The sequence below is a fragment of the Leucopleurus acutus genome (assembly GCF_964270905.1).
Source record: "Leucopleurus acutus genome assembly, chromosome: Y".
NCBI lineage: Eukaryota > Metazoa > Chordata > Mammalia > Artiodactyla > Delphinidae > Leucopleurus > Leucopleurus acutus.
Window position 1 is genome coordinate 11,380,320 of NC_139164.1, and position 9,795 is coordinate 11,390,114.

The window sequence follows — 9,795 nt, forward strand, 5'->3', positions numbered from 1 at the left end:
CCCTGTCCTTCCACAGGTGCTTTCTTCCTCCCTCTAGTCTCAGCCCCTGGTCGAGGGTGCTGGCGTGTGATGCCCCTTACACTTTGCTCCACGGGTGGTATCTCTGGGCTGGATTCCCTGGCTTGGGGGCTTCAACTGGCCCACAGTTTACGTACGTTCTATGAGCTCTTTAAGCTTTTCCACGTCCCCGCGTCCATCCCAACGTCCACGCATGCATGACAGTAGTCGTGCCTATTCCTGAGCACGCACGTGCATCACGTCCCCCCCCACTACCCCCCCCCCACACGCCACACACGGGCAGGTACCTGAGCAGAACTCTACACGTATGTGTTTCCAGGAGAAAGGATTTTGGTCAGCGCCCCCTTGTTTACTGTCCCAGTTGTTTTCTGTCCCCCGCCTCCCCTCTGTGGATCTAGCCCATGTGCAATTTAGCTCCAAGGGTTGTTCTTGGAACGACTGCCCGGCCTACGGGATGGTGTGGTTGAAAGTGGGCGCAGTGGGAGCTGAGTCACGTGCACCTGTGTGCTGTTTCCTCCCGGTTACCTTTGACAGGTTGACCGTGGGGAGCACGCAGGCTCGATTCCATTCCCTGTGTCCCTGTCTGTGGCACCATACAGGAAGACAAGGTGATAGGTACCCAGCCGACTGGGACACGCTTTCCTCTTCCCTCAGCTGTCAGGTTGGTTCGTGCGTCCCCGGGTCGCCTGCTTAGAGAGGTGCTCCAGGGTTCCCTTCGCTCTGTAGGTGTTGTCCTCAGCTGGTTTCTCTTTCCCCCTCAGGCAGCTGTGGGAGGCCACTGGGAACCAGGTCGTGGCTACGTGTGTGCTACAATGTCCTGAAGATGGATCCAGCACTTGGGTGAAGAAATTAGGCTTGAAGGAGAGGCTGAAAAGAGGAGGTGGGCTCCCTTCCCGTCTGCCCTACTGTTTACTGCTAAACATGCACAGAGCCCCCACTAAGTGTGAACACAAAGGATGCCCTTAAACCTGAGACAGTATAGCAATTTGGGGAAAACTGCAGGTTTCCAAAGGAAAGTGGGTAGATAAAATCAATCACAAGTAGGACTGTGAGGTTTAGCTCTGAATCCTGTGAAGGAATACTACACATCTGGGGCTCCTTGGAGGGACAGAGTAATTCTTACGGGGGAAACAGCTTATGTAAGGAAGAAGATAAAGAGGGGTAATACACCAAGGGGGAAAGGGAGGGAGAGGGATAAATTGGGAGATTGGGATTGACATATACACACTACTATATAGAAAACAGAGACTAAGGACATACTGTATAGCACAGGGAACTCTACTCAATGCTCTGTAATGACCTATATGGGAAAAGGATCTAAAAAAGAGGGGAGACATATGTACATATAAGTGATTCACTTTGCTGTGCAGTAGAAACTAACGCAACATTGTAAATCAACTCTACTCCTATGAAAAATTAATTTAAAACTAGGTAATACAACGTGAGGCTTATTATGGAGAGCTACAGTTGTAATAGGATCAGTTATACGCATAGCAAAAGTGATGGTGGAGTGGACAGAGATGAAAGATCAGCAAAGAAAGACAGTTAAAACGGTGAGGGTAGAAAGATAAGGAATTCCTGGAAGCTGGGGACCTTGTTCCAGTGTCTTGGGTAGAAGCTGACTAACTCCTGATGTCACCTGCTTGGTGCCATGTTCTTGGGGAACAAGAACTATCTGTCAAGAACTATCTGTCTCATGGTGCTATCCACTCCTGGGCAATAGAGAGAGAACACCTCCGTTTAAGGCCTCAGTTAGGGTGGAGTTCTACTCAAGGGTAACATTTACACTTTTTCATTTGAGACACAAATCCTGGGCTGGAACCCCTCCGGTTTGGGCAGCACTGTTGGTCAGGAGGATAAAGATCAAAAGGCTCTCAACACTTTATCTGCGTCATAGCACCAGAAAACTGAAAACCAAATTAAGACCTAGGTAAGGAAAGAGTTTATTCACAAAGACGATTGAATAGAAGAACACTTTGATTTCAGAATCTTCAAGTATTTCAAAACTAAGTAGAAAAAGTATTTTTTAAGAGGAAAGGATGAGCAAGGCCAGCAGAAACCTAGTGGGACAGAAGCAGAGGGGTGAGCAGGAGGTAAAGTAGGGGTATTTTATTAGAAAATGTTTCCCCTGCCAGCTGATTCTCAGAATAAGCTGTTACGGAATATGTTCTGACCTTAGTATATTAGTGATTCCCCGAAGCTGAGGGGCAGGTCAAAGTTTAGCACACTGTGAGGAGGAGAGAGGCTGATTAAAGTTTGGTCAAGCCAAGTCAGTAGATATGTAATGGACAATTGTAGGCCATCACATTACTAGAAAAAGACCCACAAGGATATTAATAATTTCTAAAATATCATTAAATATCAAGTATATTCAAATTTCCATTTTTCTCATAAATGGCAAACTAAAAATGTTTTCAGTTTCACTGAAATAAAATGCAAATAAGGTTTGAACTTTGCAATTGGTTCAAATGTTTTTAATTGTTTTCTAAAACAGTTTTCCCCTTCAATTCTTTATTTTTTTGTCAGTTTATTATAAAACCAGATTGATTATCCCATATAGTCTCCTATAGTCTGAATTTTGCTTCTTGAATCTATCCATGCAGTCTCATTCAACATTCAACATGCTATTCAACTCAATAGCAAAATGTATTGATTATGCTTTGGCTTCTGTTTTATCGAGAACACTTTAAAATTACCAGTTGTTCCTTTATTATTATGGACATGCTTTCTAATTATTACTTTTTTGTGTGTTCACTAAATCATTCCATTTACCATGGCTTTATAATCGTCTTTAATATCCAGAAAAGAGGCCCTTTGTTAGAATATTCTCTAAATGATTTCTGAATGTTAATTCTTCTAAATAAACTCTAAAAATCTAATTGAGAATGCAATAGGTGTAGTATGTATATACATGTGATATGTAAGTAAATATGTAATATACATACACAGATATATACATATATAAACATAAATACCTTAATACATATATACGTATATATATGAGATAACCTTATAATTTTCATTCACATTATTTATATTATTTACGTATTATTTAAGGTCATATAGAACTCATATTAGAACATCCATCTCCAGTTGCTCAAGTCATTCTTCAAGTATTTCAAAGAATTTTACTGTTTCCTTCTTCAAAAAAGTCTTGCACATACCTGAGAAAAAAAGTTTTTAATCTATATAATAAGGATAAGAATAGCAGTCAATAGGACTGTGGCAATAATCAAATGAGATAGTTAAATTCATAAGTAAATGAAGCACTTCCTATAGTAGCCAGCCCAAAATATTTATTAGATATTTTTATTTGACCAGTTAGTCTGCAGTAGTTATTCCCAGAAAGGAAGGGGCCCTGTTTCTAATTCATTACCATTTGTATTGTCATACATTTTGTGCATGCTATCTTTAGAGGTTATGTCTGTAAACAGTATTGACACACAACCTTTGTCATCTGAGTAATAGTATTTATTTATATTTGTCATCAGTATACTAGCTTTTTTAGCAAAAGTTCACCTATCCCCTAGAATTGACTATAAATTACGTCTGGGGTTTCTACTTCTTCTTGAATAATTATTGGTAAACTGTCTTCTGTTAAATCATTTGTTATCCACCAAACACTTCTACTAATTATTTTTCATACCTTTTTGTTAATAATTATTCTTCACTCCAATCGTGTGTGTGTTCTGTCATGTCTTCCTATGCTCTTTTAGGCTTATTATTAGTGCAAGTATACAATGATTATTTACTTTATACAAAATATGCAAAGGAACGTAATTGAAAACAAACAGTTTCGGGGCTTCCCTGGTGGCGCAGTGGTTGAGAGTCCGTCTGTCGATGCAGGGGACACGGGGTCGTGCCCCGGTCCGGGAGGATCCCACATGCCGCGGAGCAGCTGGGCCCGTGAACCATGGCAGTTGAGCCTGCGCGTCCGGAGCCTCTGCTTTGCAATGGGAGGGACCGCAAACGTCAGAGGCCGGCGTATAGCAAAAAAAAAAAAAAAAAAAAAAAAAAAAACTGTATCATGATTTTGACCAGTCTCTAAGAAAGGCAGGATTACAAGTTAATCTCAGGCTCCCACTTAATATAAAACAATTACAGTATTTCCACACTTTTGTTTTGAACCCTGAATTATGCTTTTAGACGTTGTGCTCAGTACATCATTTAACCTCACAATAACCCTATCTGATCATTCTTTATTGTCTTGTTTGTGTAGACTGGGTAAATTTAAGAGTTTAGGTAGTTTACCCAGTTTCATATAACTACTAAATTTTGAAGCTTAGATTACTTTTTGTCTGCCTTCCTTTGTATCATATTAAAGTACCATATGCATTTTATCTTGTAGACATTCATGTTTCTGTTTAAAATTATTTGAACAGTTCCACTAAAAAATAAAGTAAGTGGCATATTTGCATAGCAAGCAAAATGCTTCATGATCCGCTGCTACCCATTTTTATTCTATCAGAAAGTCCCTGAACTCTCCCTACTGATTATATGGAAATTCCCATTATTCCCCCAAATTGCCTTTTATTTATTTTTTTTTTCTGCGGTACACGGGGTCTGTTGAGTATGTCTCTCCTGAGCAGGGCTTAGAGGGTCTGGTCTGTGGTCTCCCGAATTGGTTCTGGTATCCCATATGCTAAATGTGGGCCTGGTAAGGTGTGGCTTATTCAGGTATGAGTCAAGTCCTAGTCCATCAGGTGGTTCTGCTGTGAGGGGAATTGGCCCCTTGTTTAGGGCTGTGACTCACTGAATTTGGCCTGGGATTACCTGTATTGTTGACTGTGATCCCTTGAACTGAATACAAATCTTCTGAGGAGTGCCTGAGTTTTCCTGTGTTGAATATGGGCCCACTGGTATATTGTTTGGGGGGGCCTGACCTGAGTCTGGGTTCTGTGCTGAGTCTGTGTGTCTCCTTAGGTGGGACTGGGATCCATTGTGGGCCTTGAGCTTCTACATCTGGGTCTGGGGCTGCGCAGAATTCGTCTGGGTCCATTCGGCATGATGTCTAGAATTCTGTGAGTTGAAACAGTGTCCTCTCTGAGGATAGCTGGACCCTCTGAGGTGGGTCCTGGTGGGGATGGCTGAACAAATTTGAGATGCTCAAGTGGTTGTAGGGTCGGCTCTCCAAGGTCTCAGTCTGGTTAGCTTAGACTGGAGGTCTTTAGGAGTGTCTAGGTATGTTTCAAGTGTAGGAAATGCCTGAGTGGCATTCTTGTGAGGTTCTGAGACCAGTAGGGTATTGGTTAGGAATACTTGAGCTGAGTATGGACCCTCTAAGGTAGCATTCAGGCCCAGAAACTGAGTCTGGGTCATCTGAGTTGGGTCTGGGGCACCCAGAGATTTGTTTATATTCTCTGAGGTGAGTCTGGGTCTCATGGAGATAAGTCACAGTTCCTGGTAGTCTATTAGGTGTCGCTAGAGTTGGGTGTTTCTCACCTGAATGAAGTCTGGGTGGATCTCGTCATGGGTCTGAGCCCTCTGTGGTTTGTTCTGTGTCCTATATATCTTGTATATTGATACCTGAACTGACTCTGGGTGTCCTTAGTTATGTCAGAGATTCCTGAGTTGGAACCGGAGTTCCCAGGGGTACCTGGCTCTCCCTGAGTTGTGTCTTAGATTCACTGAGGTGGATCTGGGGTCCTCTGAGGGGAATATTTGCACCTCTGTGTTATTTGTGTATGGCTTACCTGTTATTTCCTCACTTGAAAGGTGTCTGGTTTCTCCTATGGGGGGCGGGGTATGTGCCTCCAGAAGTGAATCTGGATCCTCTAATGTGTTTCTGTGTTTTTTTGAGTTTGTTGTGGATCCCCCTGTGTTGGATCTGCAATATCCTTAGCTGAGTATTGGACCCTGTGCTGATTCTATCAGAAAATCCCTGAACTCTCCCTATTGATTATATGGAAATTCCCATTATTCCCCCAAATTGCCTTTTACTTTTTTTTTTTTTCTGCGGTACACGGGGTCTGTTGAGTATGTTTCTCCTGAGCAGGGCTTAGAGGGTCTGGTCTGTGGTCTCCCGAATTGGTTCTGGTATCCCATATGCTAGATTCTAGACTCTCTGAGGTAGGTCTAAGACCCCTTACTCCTAGTGTGGATTTTTCAGGGTATTGGTGGTGGTTGCCTGAAGTGAGTCTTAGTCCTCTCAATTTGTGATTTTCTGTGGGAGGACTTGGCCCTTTCTTTGCGTCCTGAACTCAGGGAGTTTCTCTGGAGTCATCTGCTGTTTCTCAGGGCCTCCAGAAATGAGTATGGGACATGTGAGACATGCCTAGGGTTCACTCACCTGCATCTGGGGACCCTTTGGGTGGTCTGAGTTCCTTTCTGTTGAAGGTTGACTTGGTAAGGTGTCTTTTGGGAATGCGTGAGTTAGGCTGAGTCCCCTGTACTTAGTATGTGTCACTTTGGGTGCATCTGGGATCCCATGTGGTGGGGTCCTTAGCTCCTTCATTTAGGTCTGAGACTCCCTGACTTGGTTTTGAGGCTACCTGGCATATTGTCTGTTGCACCCTGAACAAAGTCTGCATCTCTTGAGGAGTACTGAGTCCCTGCAGTGGGTGGGCTTTATCTGGAGATGCCTGAACAGAGTTGAGTGCCCTAAGTGGTATGAGGTTTACTGTAGTAGGTCTTGCATCTCCTGAGCTTAGTCTTCTATGGTATTGTCCCTTGTTCCTTGAACTGAGTCTGCTTACCCTCAGGAATGTGTAGATCTCCTGAGCTGAGTCTGGACCTCTGAGGAGGGTCTTTGTCACCTAGGGTGGATCTAGGTTTCCTTGTGTTGAGTGTGAACATGTTCAGGTATTGTTTGGAGATAACTGAGCTGAGCTGATTGGGTCCCTGTGCTAAGTCTAAATGTCTTATGTGGATTTGTCATCTTCTGTGTTAGTTTTTCGTGCATCTTTATGTGGATGGAAGATCCATAATTTGAGCTTGGAGCCACCTACCATGAAATTTGAGGTCCTCGATCTAAGTGTGGGTATCCTGAGAATATCTGGTTTACCTGCGGTTTTTAATGGGCCCAATAGGTTTTGGTTCCCTGTTGTGGGTATGGGTATACTGTGGTGGGACTGGGTCTTCATATAAGGGTCTAAGACCCCTGTGATGTGGCCTGGGCATGCCTTAACTGAATTGGGATCTCATAAGGTGGGTGTGGGATCTGTTAACATAGATCACTGGCCCCCAAACTGACTCTGGGTCACCTGACTTTCATCTGCAGTAACTACAGGTGCATTTGTGTTCTCTGATTGTGGCTTGGGTTCTCTTGAGCTTACCTGGGGTATCTGAAGCTGTCTGTAGTCCCCTGAGGTGGGTATGTGATCCCTGAACTGAGTATGCAACCCCCTGGTGTGGGTCTGGGGATTTTGTGAGTATCTGAGTCTCTCTGGTGTTTTTTTGAGGATTTCTGTGCCTTACTGATATAGCTTTGAGACACTTAGATGTGTCAAAGTGGCCATATCACTATGGTGATATGACTCTGCATACCCTGAATTTGGCCTGTATTTTCTGAAGTGTACCTGGGTCTTTGGAAATGATTGTGTTCTATGATATGGGACTGTGCTCTTTTGAGGTGACTCTGCACCCCTCTGGTTTGGGTTGGAGATCTCCGAAGGTGGAATCTGAGTCCCCTCAACTGAATCTAGGACTCTAGAGTGAGACTGGATCCCACATGTGGGTCTGAGGATCCTATGTTGAGTGTGGAGCCATTGGTGTATTCTTTGCAGATGCCTGAGTTGAGTCAATATATCCATAGGTTGATCTGGCATCCACTGTTTGTGGTTATGGCTCCTTCATTTGAGTCTGGACCCAGTATAGTCTGGGACTACCTGACACGTCGTTTGGGGTCCCCTGGTGATTCTTCCCCCTCTCAGCTGAGTCTAATCTAAGATAAATTTAGGTCCCTTGTGAGTCTAAAGTCCCTTAAGGTGGGTCTGACATATGTTTTGAGTGTGGGGTATTGGGGTGTTGTTTGAGGATGCCTCTGAAGAGTTGACACCCCCTGTACTGGGTCTGTGTCCCATTAATTGTGTATGGGATCCCTTTAGTGGTATTGGTCCTTTCAGCTTGGTCTGAAACTCTGAGTTTGATCTGTATCCACCTGGCATGTTGTCTGAAATCCCTTAGCTGAGTCTGAGTTCCTGAGAAGGTCTGAGTTTCCTATAGTGTCCATGGCTCCTTGGGTTTTAGCTGGGGATGACTGAACAGAGTTGGGTGTCCTGATATGGGAGTGGTTCCACTGTGGCTGGCCTGGTTCTTTCTACGAGAGTGTAAAACCCTGGTAATGTTGTCTTGGGTACCTTAGCCGAGTCTGGGTGTTATGACAATTATCAGCACTCTCCTGTTGGTTGTATGGTCCATGATGTATGTCCAGGTCCCCGGAGGCATGTTTCAGCCTTACTGAAGTATGTTTGGGCCCTTTTCTGGTATATTTATACACCCCAAGTGATGTCAGTGAATGCTGTATCTGAGTTTGTGTACCTGAATTTGGTCTGAGTTTTCCTGTGTGGAACTTGGGAAATGAATCTGGACTTTCTGGTGGGACTCTGTCTTTCTTCCTGGTTGGTGTGCCCTCCTCTGAGATGGATTTGGATACCGTTACGGTTTGGGGTAGCATCCGGATTACCTTAGGTGGATCTGTGGTCCCTTGAGGCAAACCTGAGCACCCCTGTACTGAGTGTGGCGTTATTGGAGTGTTGTTTTCATGTACCTGAATTGAGACTTTTTTCCCTTGGGTTGGTCTGAAATCCTTGTATTGCTTTTTAGGACCCTTTATTTGGATCTGACACATCCTCATTTCTGCCTTGAACCTCATATTTTTCAGGTTTCTCTGAACTTAATGTCCCGTCATCTGAATTTAGGTCTCCTGAACTGAGTCTGTATATCCTTAGGTGGGTGTGGGTTCCCTTGTGGAGGGTGGTATGTCCTTCCTCTTAGACTGGAGTTGCAGTTTGAGTCTGACATTGTCTTTGGTCCTCTGAGCTGAATCTGGCTTCCCTGAACTCCCAAACGTCCCTGAAGATGTTTGAGTCTCCTGATGTTTGGGTTATTGCCCCTCTGGATACCCAGGGACGCCCGGGGAAGGCTAAGTCCATCTCTGGGGGCCCGGTTTTACGTCAGTGACCTCAGTTTTATGTCAGTGACCCCCGGATTTACGTCACTGATCCCGGTTTTATGTCTGAGGCCCCGGATTTATGTCGCTGACCGCGGATTTACGTCGCTGAACCCGGATTTACGTCAGTGACCCCGGATTTACGTCAGTGGCTGTGGCCCCAGTTTTAACTGCCACCGGGGGACACGGCCGGGCCTTGGTGGCCGAAGGGGCTGAGGCTTGAGGTCCCACAGGACTGCCTACATTTGCCTCCGTGCAGAGCTTCTGCCTGAGGGTCAGCCGGAGTCTGGTGCTCACGAGACCGTGCCCCTGGGGCCACTGACGGGGCTGGGCAAACCCTCAGGGTCAGCACCGACTCAGCCAGGTGTCTGCAGCGGCGCATTTACCCCAGCGATCTTCGCAGTAGGCGCGTCGGGGGCCCCTGCGGGTCCGTGAGCGGAGAGCGGATACAGAGGAGGGGCGCTCACGCGCACACGATGGGTGCCACTCAGCCGTGAAAAAGGAGGGCGTGCCGCCACGTGTGACGGCAGATGGACCTGGAGGGCCGTAGGGTGAGTGAAAGTAGCCAGACGAAGACAAACAGCACACGGCCTCTCTTCTCCGTGGGATCCAGGCCACAGACAGACAGAAAACCAGCTCCTAGATGCAGAGAACGGAGTGGTGGTCGC